Source organism: Pseudonaja textilis, chromosome 18, assembly GCF_049901715.1.
Source record: "Pseudonaja textilis isolate UNSWEBS1 chromosome 18, rPseTex1.2, whole genome shotgun sequence".
Taxonomy (NCBI): Eukaryota; Metazoa; Chordata; class Lepidosauria; order Squamata; family Elapidae; genus Pseudonaja; species Pseudonaja textilis.
The window spans coordinates 2,912,455-2,927,493 of NC_142007.1; the positions used below are offsets into that span (position 1 = coordinate 2,912,455).

At 43.9% G+C, this 15,039-nt stretch overlaps 1 protein-coding gene across 6 annotated transcripts in view; it reads left to right on the forward strand.

The window, feature by feature from the left end:
* Window positions 1-288: 288 nt before the first annotated feature.
* The window catches only part of GNB1 (G protein subunit beta 1), a 43,888-nt gene continuing 29,137 nt past the window's right edge, over window positions 289-15,039 (forward strand). For 2 of the 6 annotated variants that reach the window (XM_087915022.1, XM_087915019.1), the window contains exon 1: window positions 2,828-3,160. The gene's annotated coding sequence lies outside the window, so the exon portion shown is untranslated. Of the gene's footprint in view, window positions 1,054-2,827; window positions 3,161-4,097; window positions 4,152-15,039 lie in introns of those variants that run through there. The other 4 variants (XM_087915020.1, XM_087915023.1, XM_087915018.1 and 1 more) reach the window with 4 other exon arrangements.

Genomic DNA, 15,039 nt, shown 5'->3' on the forward strand with positions numbered 1-15,039 from the left:
GTATGTATGTGTGTGTGTATATGCGTAACGTGTATGTCTAGGGCAGTGTACTGTATGAATGTACACACGTCTATAGAAACACACACAATTCTTATGCCTAGACGGCTTGGTATCGAGTTCGACAGAGGCTTTATCGATCATCGCCAGCCATCGTTCCCCCCAAGCCCACCGGGCCGCCGTCCCCTCAGGGCGTCGAACGGGGCGGCGGGGATCCGCCTGAGGAGAAAAAGCGGAGGCCCGAGGGGCGGGGCCGCCGGCGGGGTTTCCCGGCCGCGGCTGCAGGGGCGGGGCCCGCGCCTGCGCGCCGGCCGGGAACACCCTCCCCTTCTCCTCCCTTTCCCCCCCACCCCGCCCCCACTCCCCACCAACTCACCCCGCCCGCCTGTTTGCCTGCCTGCCTGCCTGCCTGCCTGCCGCGCCCAGACGAGACGCCGCTGCCTCCTCCTCCTCCTCCTCCTCTTCTTTTTTTTTTTCCTCCCACCCTTCTCGCGGCTGTTCCGGCCTCGTCTTCTTCGTCTTCCCTTTTCTCCCCCCTCCCCACCCACTCCGGCCGGGCCAGGGCGCGACGACGACGACGACGACGACCGTGAGGAGGACTGCGCGCGCGGACTGACAGACCGGACGGACGGCGCCCCGGAACGTGCCCGCCCGAGCGTCTTTTTCCCTCCTCAGCGGGGCTCCCCTTCCTCGGTCGTCTTTCTCTCTCTCTCTCTCTCTCTCACACACACACGCACAGAACGCCCGCCCCCCCACCCGTAGTTGCGGTGTGGTTGACGTTGGCCGCCGCCCTCCTTCTTTCCCCCCGGCGGGGGTCTCGGCCGGGGCGAGCGGCCTCCTCGGCCTTCCCGGCCCTGTCCCCTCCGGCTCGCCGCCCCTTTCTTCGACGTCGTCGCCCGGCGGCGGATAAGAAGGCGCCGCCGAGGCGGACGGGGAGAGCCGGGAGAAGGTCGCCCGCGGCCGGGCAGCCGGGCCGGCGGGGGTCGCCCGGGGGCGCCTGAGGAGAAGAAGGAAGAGGAGGAGGAGGAGGAGGAAGAGCCGCGGCCGCCCAGGAAGGTGAGAGTGGGAAAGGGGGGGGCGGGGAGGTTGACATTACCACCCATCCCATAATATCTCTTCTCTTTCCCTCAGCGCAGCGCAGGGGTCCTTCCTCCCTCCCTTCAGTCCCCCCCCCATCCCATAATAAGCCCTTGGCCCCATTCAAGCCTCCTCCCCAAGGCTCCCTTTAGACCCTGCCCCCCCTTGGAAATCCCATAATAATCTCCCAGCCTCAAAAACGTTAGGCCATTTTGCTCCCCACCCCCAAATTCAAGCCCCCTCCTCCTTCCTCCCTCCCCCAAATTGGACCCCAATGAACCCCCTTTTTCCCTCATTGGATCCCAGGCACTGCATCTCTGCCCCCCACCCAACCCCCATGTCAATTGCTTTCTGGATATAATAATGATGATGATGATAATATTCCAGAGTTGTTCATTTATTGTTTCCCTCTGGTTCAATCCGCCTCTCTTCCCCCCACCACTCCCCAAAGCCCCTCACATAGAAATTGCAAGCTGGATTAATTTCAATTAATTCAATTATTTTCCCTCTTTTTTCTCCAAAAGGCAACTCCCCCCACACACACACACAAAAAAAACCCTAAAAGATGCTTGGGTCAGCTTAGCATCATTCTAGGTTTATATTCAATTGTAATATATTTAATATATCTCGTGCTAATCTATGGACTAAAGCATGGAAGAGAGAGAGAGAGATGGATATGGATGGATGATAGATAGACAGACAGACAGACAGATAGATAGATAGATAGATAGATAGATAGATAGATAGATAGAAAGATATATATATATATATAGAGAGAGAGAGAGAGAGAGAGAGATATATATATATGGACTAAAGCATGGACTAAATATATGGACTAAAGGGGGAGATCCCATCACTCCCTCCACTAGATCTGATCAAGACCTATAACTAGGGGACCCCTTTCCTCCTCCCCATCTTTTGCACCCCTCTCCCCAAGACCCAAACCTTTCCCCTCTCCCCCCCCAAGACAATCCACCCTAAATTCATCATTTCTTGATTTTTAAGGGACTTCAGTCCGCTCCTCTTCCGTCCCTCTTGCCTGCTCTTTGATTTTTTTCGTTTTCTTTTTTGGCCTAATCTTTCTGGAGAGGGCGTCTCCTTATGGAAATCCACCAGTCCTTCCCTCCCTTCTCCCCCCACTTCCATTTTAGCCAAATCATGCTCCCCTAATTTTATTTTTATTTTTAAAAAAGCGAGGTGATACCCAGGCTCCTTCTCCTTCAAGGCCCACCTCCCCTTCCCATCTTTCGTTCTTCCCCACCCTGAGATATTATTGTCTTCTTTCATTTTTATTCTCTCTTCCTTTTTTTTTTTTTTAGAAAAAGCCTCCCTCCCTCCCTGGGTGACTAAAATGTTCTTCCTTTTCCCTTCTCCTTCACCCCTCCTTTCCTGTTTTCCCCTCTTCTCTGCTGCCACCATGTCTTTCCCTCCCTTCTTCCTTTGGCCATTTTTTCTCTCCCCCCTTCTCTCTACTTCTGCTTTCCTTTCCCTTTTCAAATCCCCCCCAACAGACAACCAACTGCTGCACATCCTTTCTCTAACTAACCCCTCCATTTTGCTTTCTCCTGCCCTAAAATCTCAGAATTGTGGTCCTCTCAGATCCCTTCTTTCGGTCTGGGGGCGGTGGGGGAAAGAAGCCCAACCTTTTTTATCCCCCCCCCCCCCCTCCCCAGATTGCTGACATAGGGAAATCAAGAAATCCACACCCGCCCCACCGCCCCTTTTTCATTGTCTTCATCACCGCCAACGTCCCACCCATTTTCAGAGCATCAGGGGAAAAAAAGGCAGCCTTTCCTTGTAGGCAGAGATAGGAGGGGAAGGGAAAGGAGGGGGGGGGTCTTTTCTGCCCCTGAAAAGGCAGGAAAAGTGGGCAGGAAGAGGTGCCAAACCACAGGGGGGAAAAAGAAAAAGAAAAAAGATATGCTTGGAAGAAATTTTCCAGAGTATTACATGCATTTGGTATAATAGTGGAAGATTGATTGCTTTGAAAGGAACTGAAAGCAGGGCACCGGTCTCTAAGTTTTGGCTGAAGGAAGGACTAAAAAAAAAAAAATATGGAAATTTTGCGGCTTCCTCTCTTCCCATGGTAGGAAAAAATGCTTTGTGGGTGAGGGACACAGAGGAGTGAGAGACAGTGTGGGGTTTTTTTGGGTGGCGGGGGGGGTGGGTGGGTGCTGTCTGAATTGTGCAATTTTGGCTGTCTTTTTTTAAAAAATCCTTGTTTAAAGTTGCTTCTCTGTTTTGATAGGCATTGTGTAATTATTTTTGCCATCAATGTTTCAGCTCTTTGTGGTTGCTAAGGGGATGCGGAAGGATGTTTTTTTCTTTTTTTTTAAGGCTTTCCTTTTTTAAGTAGCTGTGCAAATTAAGGAAGGTGGCTTTGGGAGGGGTAACAGGGTCTGTTTTTTTTAAAAAAAACCTGGGCTTTTTAAAACAGAGGGCGGGGGAGAGGGAAAAAGACTGGGAAACTGTAAAACTGGAGGAAAACGGATTTATTTAGTAAAGCGCCAAGGAGAAAATGAGAATGATCTACAGCCCCGTTCCAGGCTGCCCATTTGTCATTTCTGACAATCAGCTAAAAATTTAATGTGTGTGATCTTTTCTCACAATCTCTTTATGTAAAAGATGACGACTCCTGGGCTTGCCTTTTTTGCTACTTTAGACATTGCAATTTTATTTTTTATTTTTTTTTAAAAAAAAGGCCTTCCTGAAAAAATGGGGAGCCAGCAGGTGGCTGGCAGCCTTTTTGGAATCCGGAGATGGGAAGGAAACCTAGAAGCACCCCCCCAAATCGAACCCCCAAATCCTTTTTTAAAAAAAAAAAATTTCTGGGTCTTTTGGGCGTGCAACCAGAAAGCAGGCTGTGGCACTTTTTGTGATGCTTTCCTGACCAGCCCAAGCTTGCAAATAAACCTCTGTCGCTGCCTTTAAAAAATAAATAAAAAAAAATGAACATGCAGACAAAACCGATCTCATCTTAGCCTTCCCTTCCCTTTCTGTGATTTCATTTTATTTTTTTCCAGAGGAAGAATTGAACGATGTTTTTCGGTCACTGCACATCAGGAAGAGTCACCAAGGTTTTTTTTTTTTTTCCCCTTCCCATTTTTTTCTTTTCTGGAAATGAATGGATGTTTTGTGCTTGAAACCTTGCGGGGGGGGGGGGGACTGCAACAAGATGGCGTTTGCAGGAAACATCTCTCTGCGTTTTGCAACTCGCCGGCATCGCTCGCCCGCCGCTTTTCCGCCAAGCTTCAATCTCGCAGCCGGAGAGAGCTTTCTTTGACTTTGATTTCCCTTCCCCCATCATTGACAGATAGCGCTTTGAAGGGAATTGACAAATGTTCTCGTTTGGGTTTGGTTTTTTTTTTTAAAGAAACCTTTCATTTCCTCCCCCCTCCCCCCACTTTTCTATTAGCCATGGGGTGGGTGGAGCAGTTGACTAAAATTGTTACAAACTGGATAACAGATCAAAGAGGGCAGGAAAATTAGACTTAAGTATCCCTTTACAAAAATGGTCCTAATTATTTCTTTTGTAAAGGTTAGCTCCGTTTTGTGTAAGCTTTTTTTTTTTTTAAATGGTAGAATTTGTACATCTGTAAAAAAAAAAAAAAAAACTTGAATTTTTGCCCTTTGTCAGTTTCGGTTAAACAGCGGTTTAGCTGAAATTATTTGATAAAGTAAAATATCGGTAGCTAAAAATCTTGGTTTGGTCACTTTTCCCAAATCATATTTGATCTGTTGCTTTATTGGAAAAGCATTGAATTCAGTGGGCCTTATCTGTTTATTTTAAAACAGATAAGGCCCACTGAATTCAATGCTTTTCCAATAAAGCCCAAATTCGTATTATTGAACTTAAGTGTGGACAACAGAGTTTAAACAAAAAATTATTCTGAAATATTCTGCTTTTTTTCCCTTACACTTTAACTGATAATTGGGTTTATACTGTTGCTCTGAATACTTTGGAAGTATGACAGTTGGCATGAAATTGATACTCTTAATTAAAAATACAACTATTACAATTGTATGGGGTGGATTCCCAGTCTATATCTGAACACTCATTAAGACAAAATAAATGTTTATTTAAATCCTGAACTTTTAATAATGCTGTAGCCAAAATACTGATCAATCAGCAAAGGCAAAACTCATCCAATTGAAACAATATAAACAAAAGCAATGGGAATTTTTTTAAAAGAAGGCTTAAAATAATCGAGCATTTCTGGAATAATTTAGATATGGTTGAATATTTATTTTATTGTATTGATTTCCTGTTTAAATATGAAACAGACCTGTGTTAACACAGCTTTTAATGACATAAACCATTTTCAAGTTTGGTTAACCAAATATTTTACCGTAGGTTTTCAAACGTGGACCAGTAGGAGAAAAGAATTATTAGATTAAAAACTCCTTTTGTTAAATTTGAGTTTGGAATCAGGTTTACTGTTTAGGGCCTCTTTCTCTCTTTTCCTCTTCAGTTCTTTGTGATTAAGGTGCACTTTGCATTGTCAGTAAATACAATGTCTTCGTATTTTCTGTCTTCCTGGTTTTTGCCATGTAGGCCCAGGCACAACCTAACGTGAAGCTTTGTAGGCCCCAGATGTTGTGTACGGTAGACTTTCTACCTTTTTGTAGCTGTTTGGTCAGCTTGCAGCAAGCAGTGTCCAACATTACAATTGTGTACAATTGCCTGTGTTTAAAATCTAAAATCAACGATGGTTTGTATCAGAACGTTGTCCCTGATGGATCCAAATTGTGCTAGATAAACAGGAAAGCAAGAGTGTGAGTTGGGTACAGGGTTTTCTTTTGGGGGCGGGGGGACTAAATCAATAGGCTGTGGTGTTTATTCTGCAGGCAGTTCTTCCCTTTACGGGTGACAGCTGACAGTTAGCAACCAGCTTTGTGAAACACCAGGAAGTTAGTTCCTCATTGCATGAATAGCAAATGTCTCCGGAAAATGCAATTTTTCAAACTGTGACTAACTTTTTGAGGGATCTAGAACTTGGGTTTTGAAAATAGCCTGTTCTTGAGATGCCTGATTCTTCTCCGTTGGTTTCGTTAATGCAATTGGTTTCATTAATAATGTGTCCCCTCCTCCCAATTTCTGTCTCTCTCTTGTGAGAACATTTTTGGCCAAAGAATCACACTTCTCCAAAGCCCTGTAGATTTCCTTGCCTGTCTGTTTCAATTGGCTCAGATTTCAGTCCCCGAATAGGATTAAATTCTTACTGTCCATGGATTTTGGCTTTGCTTTAATGGATTGGTAATTGATATTCTCAATTTTAACATCCAGATGTAGCTGTGTGGAATTCTGGGTTGTTTTCAGAGTACTGATAATGCTGGCTTGGTCGGGGGGGGGGAAGAGAATGGATAATTTGGGATAGCAGAGTTATGATTTTTCCAAGGGGGGCAGAATCCTCCGTATTATTCAGTCCACCAGGAAGTAAAAGGGATAATGGGAATTAAAGAGGCGTGTGCTTCAGACCCATTATCTTGAGAACATTTTGAAACAACTTCAGAGCTGCTGGCTTTTAATATTTTGAGTGTTGTTTTTATGTGGGTACTACTGAAGTGATTATTATAAGTGGATTCTAAATAGAAGGGCAGTAGGCAACGGGAAGGGAAGGGAGGGAAGGAGGGAATGAAGGAGAAGGAAGGAAGGAAAAGAAGGAAAGGAGAGAAAGCAAGGAAAGAAGGAGAAAGGAAAGGGAGGGAGGGAGGAAGGAAGGAATGAAGGGGATAAGGAAAACGGGGAGAAAAATGATAGAGGCAGACAGGAAGGAAAATAAATGTGTGGTGTTTCAGGAGGAGCTTCATTGAAAGACAAATACCCAAATGAATTCCTTGGATGATAAAATATCAAAATCGTGGCTGGCCCAAAGGGTAGCCTACAGTTATAAATAAGAAAAGCCTCCTATTAGAAGAGAATATGTGACCAGAGATTAAGAGAAGGGAAACAAAACTGCTGTTGGATTTTATTTTCCTTAGGTTGAAGGCCTGGCCAGCATCATAGCATCATATAAGCTTCAAGCCTGACTCTGTCATGGTGGCCCAAAGCTGGTGGTGATTGTCTAGGGCTAGGCCGGTGTTTCTCAACCCCTGCCCACTTGAAGACATGCGGGACTTCAACTCCCAGAATTCCCCAGGGCCGGGGAATTCTGGGAGTCGGAAGCCCCACATGTCTTCCAGGGGCTAAAAGACCGAGAAACACAAAAGGAGCTTCTTCTCGAACGGCAGCTGTGGCTCGATCCGCGCTGGGAAACTGGGCCGAAGCAATAACACGACGATGACAGTATTTGCCGTTTCGTCTGGGTAGGCTGAGCTCATGATCTCCTGGCTTCTTGGAATCACTGCTCTTTTTTGAAAGGAAGCAAAGATCATTCTGTCCGGCTGCAGAGAAGAAGAAGAAGAAGAAGGAGAAGAAGAAGAAGGAGAAGAAGAAGAAGAGGCGTGGATTGAGAGTCTCCTTTGTTTTTGTTTTTTGTTTTAAAGCATTTGAGCATTTGGCATTCCAACACACACACACACACACACACACAAACACCCCTCTAGTAAACTCCCCATCTCGTTTTCCTTTGTTGGCCAGCTAGCATTTTGTTTTTGTTTTTTGTTTTTTGAAGAAGTAAGCTAGGGAAATAACTAACTTGGGAGTCTCCCCTGCTGTGAAATTGGAGGCCAGGGAATTCTGGGGATTGAAGTCCCTGCACCTTCAAGCTGCCATAATTGAGAAATGCCGGGAAAATCGTTCCAATTTTCTAGGGCAGCATTTATAGATAGTTGTTTGGTCATTTAAGCCTCATTGATGGAGGTCTTGTACAGGGGGTCCTTGACAACAACCGTTCACTTAATGACCATTCAAAATTAAGGCGACACTGGAGAAAAGTGACTTATGACCGTTTTTCACACTTAACGACTGTTGCAGCTTCCCCATGGTCATGTGATCAAAATTCAGACGCTTGGCAACTGGCTCCTATTTATGACGGTTGCAATGTCTCGGGGTCCCATGGTCACCTTTGGTTACTTTCTTATAAGCAAAGTCAACAGGAAACAAGGTTCACTTAGCAGTTGTGTTATTAACTTAACAAGTGCAGTGATTAACTTTCCAACTGTGGCAAGAAAAGCCTTAAAATGGGGCAAATTCACTTAAGCGGTTTTGCAAAATCAATTATGGCCGTAAGCTGCTTGGCCTACCAGTTGAAGACCATGTCCTATTGGCAGCAGGGGAAAAAAAACGGGTTTTGACTCTAGATAATTAAACAATAACTCAGTACTGCAGTCATTTTTAAAAGGAAAAAAAAAAAGGATTCAGAAGCTGTCTGTAGAAACAAGAACAACATACACCAGGGACATCCTCAGGATGGGATCCCCAAATTGGAAGATGGTGGCTGTGATGGTATGAGTGAAGCTCCACCCACTTTTTATATGCAATACCCATAAAAATAGACAGAGTTTAGATTACATTTCCTTGACCCGAATCTTGAATTTTTGCGCCCTGCCTTCCAGGCAACCTTGCCAAAGAAGCGCTGATTTGCTGCTAATTTTGCAGTTCGTGGCATTACTTCCGTAAGATGTTCTTACAGGCAGGAGCAAAAGACAATATTGACAAAATGTGCGTTAATGAGAAAATGCATATCAAGATAAGACTTGTAAGCTGATTCCATTATCAACTGATCTGAAACTGCTGCTGCTGGCTTGAAGGCACCTTAGATGAAAAGACGAGTTCGTATTTTCTGTACTGTGGGTTGTGCAATTTTTGGTTTTCCAATTTGCCCCCCACCCCCGTGTGAGGTTTAGAGAGGTTAGGTGGGAAATTCAGATTTTATTCCCCCCAGCAGTCAGCAAGGAAGTAATATCTCTTTGTCATGTCGGAAGAACATCCGCAACTTTTGATACCCGGTTTTTTTTTTAGAATGGGGTTGTTTTTTTAAAAAAAAAATGCTTTTGCCTGGGTCTTAAACTTGAGCAAGGATTATAGAACTGTCCATCAGGGAGGAAGGGGAAAGCATCTGCTTTGAAACCTGGCAAAAGTGACTGGTGTATCTTGAACTGAAAGTGTGTCAGCCTTTTGATAAAAAGTGAGTTGGGCTACCAAGTTCACCTATGCAAGTTGAGGCATATTTGCCTTTTACCTGGCTTAAAGTCAGTATTCTTTGGCCAAATGGATGTTCGGTGCCAGAAGAATAGAGATTTCAGTTTTCCCCATTATATTTTCCCCATCTTTTGTAAATTTCAATTGATAATCTGGAGAAAAGAAAAGATTGTCTAAAATTTGGACTCACAGAAGGTCAGATATGAATGTTTAGATAAATATGAGATTTTTCCCTCTCTTGAAATAGGAATTTGCTGTTGTTACTGTTGTTACTATTATAAGTCAGCTCCCTCAAATATACAGATTAGCAAAAACACCATTCCTGGGATTAATTTCCTTTTTCACTTTTGCCCATCATCTAGGATGCTAAAATTATGCAAACTACCTTGGGCATGTGTGCGTCCATCTTTATTTATGCACTCATCACTTAATATTGCATGGATCGGCTGTGTAATGGGAAACATCTTTATGTAGACACCAGCTATTGGTTGCTAGCTCAGCATTGGTTGTTCTGATTGGTTACAGTTCTCTCGGGATTTTTAAATAGGATACTTTCTTGATGTTGCTTGGAGATACCAAGATATTCTCTGGGGTATTTCTCTAGACAGAGAAAGTGATCTCTAGATAACAAATACTATAATCTATCCTTCAGGTTATTATTAAGAAGGATCAGGCTTCTTAAATAAGTGACTCTTGGGATACATGAAGAAAATGAAAATTATAACTATGAATCCAGGAAGATGATTAAGGGTTGATGAACTCATCAGAAACTATGTATTGATGGAAGATGTTTAAAAAGGAGATAAATTCTTCATACCCTTGTATAGTGGACTAACAATGAGTGTCCTCCCAGCTTCATATTTTTGTGTGTGTGTGTGAAATTGTAAGTGCATGTATCATATTTTCCCTGCCCTATTTTCAAAAGCAAAGCTTGTAACTTTCATAAGAACATATGAACCAATGCAAAAGGAATTTGTTTCCCAGAGTAAAGTTAACATGTGAAGTAAATTATATTTAAAAGGTAAGCGCTTGATGTAAACCAATAGGAATCCCTTTTGAGGACACCTCTAACAATGGCTGAATCAACAGGCGTATCTGTGAAATTTAAAATCACTCCTCCTGCCAATGCTACACAATTATGTTGACATTGCCAATCAGACTGTTCCTTTTTCTAAGAAATAATAATAATTGGGATCTTTGTAAAATAAGTGCTGTCAAATCTTCCAACCTTGTGTTATGTTTAAGTTCCTGGGGGAAATAAATAGCAGATTTAAACCCTTGTTTGGCTTTCTTTAAGGAACTGTTAGAGTCTCCAAAACTTGAGATTAGTAATTCTTGGGAATTTCAATCTAGTGCCTGCCATCTTTTTTTTTTTTTGCTCATTGTTAATTCCAGTTCAATTTTTATAGCATCAGCTGCTGATAAGCTACCTTTCTGTGTGGAAAATAATTTTACTCTTTTAGAACCCGAGTGACACAATATAAAGTAACTGTGTTTCTCCTCCCTTCAGCGAAAGACGTTCATTGCTAATCAGAAGCAAGGAAATGGTGTTTGTATCGTAGAATTTTAAGGAGAGGCCTTTTTAAGTCTTGGTGGCCAACTCCACGAAGGAGTCCGGATTAAAATATCCCCGACAGATGGAGGTTTTTCTGGAGGTCTTCCAGGGAATGGGGGATCAACCATCTCTCTTGGTTCTTCAGACATTATTTAATTTTTAGGATGTAAGAAGTGGATAGTTTCCCACTTAAATTGGGCAGGTCCCTTTCTGATTGGTGGACTACAACTCCCAGAATTCCGATCATAAAAGGGCCATCATCCCCCCCGACTTCTGTCTAGCACCCTCAAAGCCAAGTTGGTTCTGCTTTCACGTGCTCACATGTGCACACTTGATACAGAAGCCTTTTGCATGACAGGAAGCTGAGAGTTGGGAACACCTGCTCTAAACAGGAAGTGGTTTGCAGAGTTTGCCAGAGAGGCCATGCCAAGCTTTTCTTCCTTTCCCTATTCTCGGTTAGGTCGAAAAAAACCCTTCTTCCTAACCTGGACCATTGAATCTGGCCAAGGATACAGCACGTAAGACCTTCAGTAGCAGGGCAGGGCGACTGGTTGTTAGCCCCATGATTTGGATTTGCCTTGGATGAGGCAAGTGGGTTTCACGCAAAGATTATAGAGCGAGGTCCTGAGCTCATGGCACAATGGGGCTTCCACGTTTTGTTCTGTGGGGCTCTTGGTGCTTTCTGGCCTGGGTTGTTGTTTTCTTGGAGATGTTTTGTTACTCTAGCTACTAACACTGATGATGAAACATCTGCAAGGAAACAACCAAGGTCAGAGAACACCAGGTAGCTCACAGTCCATTTCTGCCTCTTCCTCCTCGCACTGATGGTGTTGCCTAGTGGGGTAATGAAATGTCTGCAACGACCAAGGTCAGAGGGAGCATGAAGGGCTCAGTCCTGAGCTACAGATATTCTGTGCTTTATCCTGTTTATATGACCCCGATGCTTTGGGGTGAGTTTGGAGGAGTAAAACTGAGTAGGAGTCCTTGAGCAACGAGAGGATTTTCAGATTCAGTTTCACATTCTCACGGGACTCTGGATTAAACCTTCAAGGAAGGCCAACCTGAAATAAGAAAATTGGCTTCTCTTAAGAGCACGGGTTTAACCCATTAGGAGGGCTTTTTAATCTGTCTCCCCCCTCCACCCCCTGCACAAATGTTACCCAACTGCCTTCATGAGTTGCACAGTGCATTAATAGAAGGGTGAAGCTCAGCTTTTCAACTCCGCATTGTGTAAACCTCTCCCTTCCCCGCGCCTTGCCCCTTCCTTCCAAAATACTTCCACCAGTTGCATAAACACAGGATGTTTCATTTCTTACAAGAACAGGGGCATTCCCATAAATGGTGAGCCTCCTGGCTGTGCAGTCTGGTTCACCTCTTCAGAGGCTCCAGAAAATTCCTTCTTAAAGCAAATTAGGGTGGAGGAGTGTTCGCGCCTGCATTTCTCCTACTCACTGGGGGGAAAAAGGGGATTTCCTTTTGCAATGAAGAGAAAGGTATCTTCGATTGACTGAAGAGGTGAAGTATTGTCTTCCAGGTTCAGGACTTGGCCATTCAATGGCCAGGTTACCTTCTCTAGTTTTCTTTCCACCTTTGACCGTGGATGTTTCCCTCTTGGTAACCCTCCGAGGAAGAGATTGTTGAAAGGGTAGGCCTTCAAAGGAGATCCGAAATGCTCTTCCAAAAATTCCCAGTGAGCCCCATAATGTATGCCTGAAATATAGAACACAGAATCATAGTCTGGCAGGGACCACAGGGATCTTCTAGTCCAGCCCTCTGCTCAAGGCCGGAGACCTTATATCATCCTGATCAAACCTTCATTGAAACCATCATTGAAAACCTTCCATGATGGGCCACTCTCAAGTCAGGGAGGCCAGCTGTCCCATTGATTGAACGGTTTCACTGTCAGGAAATTTCTCCTTCCTTCTGGGATCCATCTTTCTTTAGAGATCCGTAGAGTAGTCCCAGTAATTTTCATGACTTCTCACTTCAGCGTTTTATGACGCAGAAACACCTTCCCAAAATTAAAATAAAATTGAGAAAATTAAAAGAGGGGAGAAGCTATGCAGAAAATGCAAAACAGTAATAAGATATGGAATAGAACATAAAAATGAGCATGAAATTGAATTTGGGCCTGTACGAAGAAATGTAACCCGGGATTGCGCTACTTTCAAAAAAAGATGTTTTATTTGTACTTTTTTTGTGAAAACTCAAATAAAATTTACAAGAAGAAAAAAGAAAAGAAAAGTGAAATCCAGTGTGTACGTCTCCCTGCCTAGATGACTGTACTATATTTTGAACAAAATTTGGGGGTTCCCTGGATTCCCCTCTTCTTTCAGCATAAAAAGAGATCGAAGTGCAGTCTTCTAACAGGAACAGTACTCACCTGGTCTTGGGTTCAGTGACAATGAACGTTGTGTTTATCCTCCAAACGAGCGGCCACAAAGGTGTCTTACTAAAAGGCTAAATGGCCTTGATATCACACGTTATTGGTATCTATGGGACCAAACGATCATTAAATCTGGAGACAGACAGTCTGACATTCGGGAAATGAGACTTGAAAGGGGAGTGGGATGAGGCTAAACTTTGGGGAGTTATTGTGTGTCACCTCCCACCCCCGAATATTAATAAAAGATGGCTGGCATCCTCAGTTATAGCTTTGCTCTGAAACCAAGGCAGGTAGAGAATGAATGAAATATATATATATATATATATTTTCCTCCATGCTTGCTACACGATCAACCAGCTGTTGGGCCACATCTGGGAGCCAAGGTGGTTGATCTAAGCAGTTTTTATTCCACATTGCGTCCACTTTTTTTTTTTTTTTTTTTTTTGGAGTCTTTCTGCGCAGTTCCTTTTTTTAAAATAAAAATAAAAATTAATGAAGTGTATTGCTTTTGGCATTTGCTTCCCGGCCTCGTGATGATGTTAGCTGATAAAATGATTCTTTCAAGACACCTCTCTGTAGAGACTGCCTTCCAAAACCCCAAACGTTATATCAGTGGTTTCTTAACCAGCCCTTTAGTGCAGAGCCCAGCATCCTTTTTCACTGTACAAATTAAATGGTGAGGACGCTTCTACAGTTTTAGCCTTTCGATCCGGCTTCCTATTCCTCAGCTGGATTCCTGTTTTCTTGTACATTGTAGGCCCCTCGTCTGTGCCCACATGCATGTTTTAAATGATGATGCAAGAGGCAGTTTTTCTGTGCGTTTAGTTGCTTTGTTCTTCTGTATTCTCTACAGATGTCTCCAGCCTGGTATTTTGGTCTGTAACACTCATTTATGAATTGCTTAGAATGACATAGAGTCCTAGAGCTGGAAGGTCTTCTAGTTCAACCCCCCCTTATACTATCCCGGACCAGTGGTTCTTCTCTGGAAAACCTCCCGCGTTGGAGCCACCCACATTATGGGTTCTTAGGAGAACCCATGAAGGCCAAGGAATCGGGAAGAGATAGTTGGGGAAAGCGAGACGCCTTTTTGGTGGCAACGCCAAAATACCAGAGTTGGAGGGCACCTTGGAGGTCTTGTAGTCCAACCCCCTGCTCCAGCAGGACTATACCATTTCAGTCAGGTGGCTGTCCAGTCTCTTCTTGGGAGCCTCTTGGAAGCAACTTCTGAAGGCTGATTCATTGTTCCAACTTTCGGGAAATTTCTCCTCCTTTCTAGGTTGGTTCTGTCCTTGATCAGTTTCCATCCTTTGCTTCTTCTCCTGCCTTCCTGTCCTTTGGAGAATAGGTTGACCCACTCACGCCCTCCCTCTTCTTTGTGGCAGCCCCTCAAATATTGGAAGGCTGCTATCCTGTCCCTCCCACCCCTTAGCCTTCTTTTCGTTAGACCAGACGTAGGAGAACGTTAGCACCCAAACGATGCAAGCTGGTTTTCCTCTCTGAAAAGGAGAGGGATGCACTTTGGATCGGATCATGACAACCGTGTGTGTTGAAAGGGAGCGGCAGAAGGCGGGAGAAAATCCAAGCCACGCGACGTGGTCTTCTCCGTGGCACAGAAAAAGACTTGGGTGAATGCGGTGTGGTCTGAAACTGTACAAGCTTCAGGGTGTGGCTTCCTTTTTTGTTCTGATTACTAGTGAAAACTGGAAAGGAATTGTGAGTTGTTGTTGGTTTTTTTCTGTGTTAATTTCATGCCGGCATCCTTCCTCTGGTTTTATTTTTTTTAAAAAAAAAAAACAACCTTGCAACCGGGTAACCAAGAAAAAAAAAAGTGTTTATTTTTACAACAATAAGTGGGTTAGCGAAGGTTTGTGTTATTCAAATGCTTAGTCATTGCCTTACTGTTGGAAATAATGCTATTTTATCTGTTCTGTTCCCTTGCCC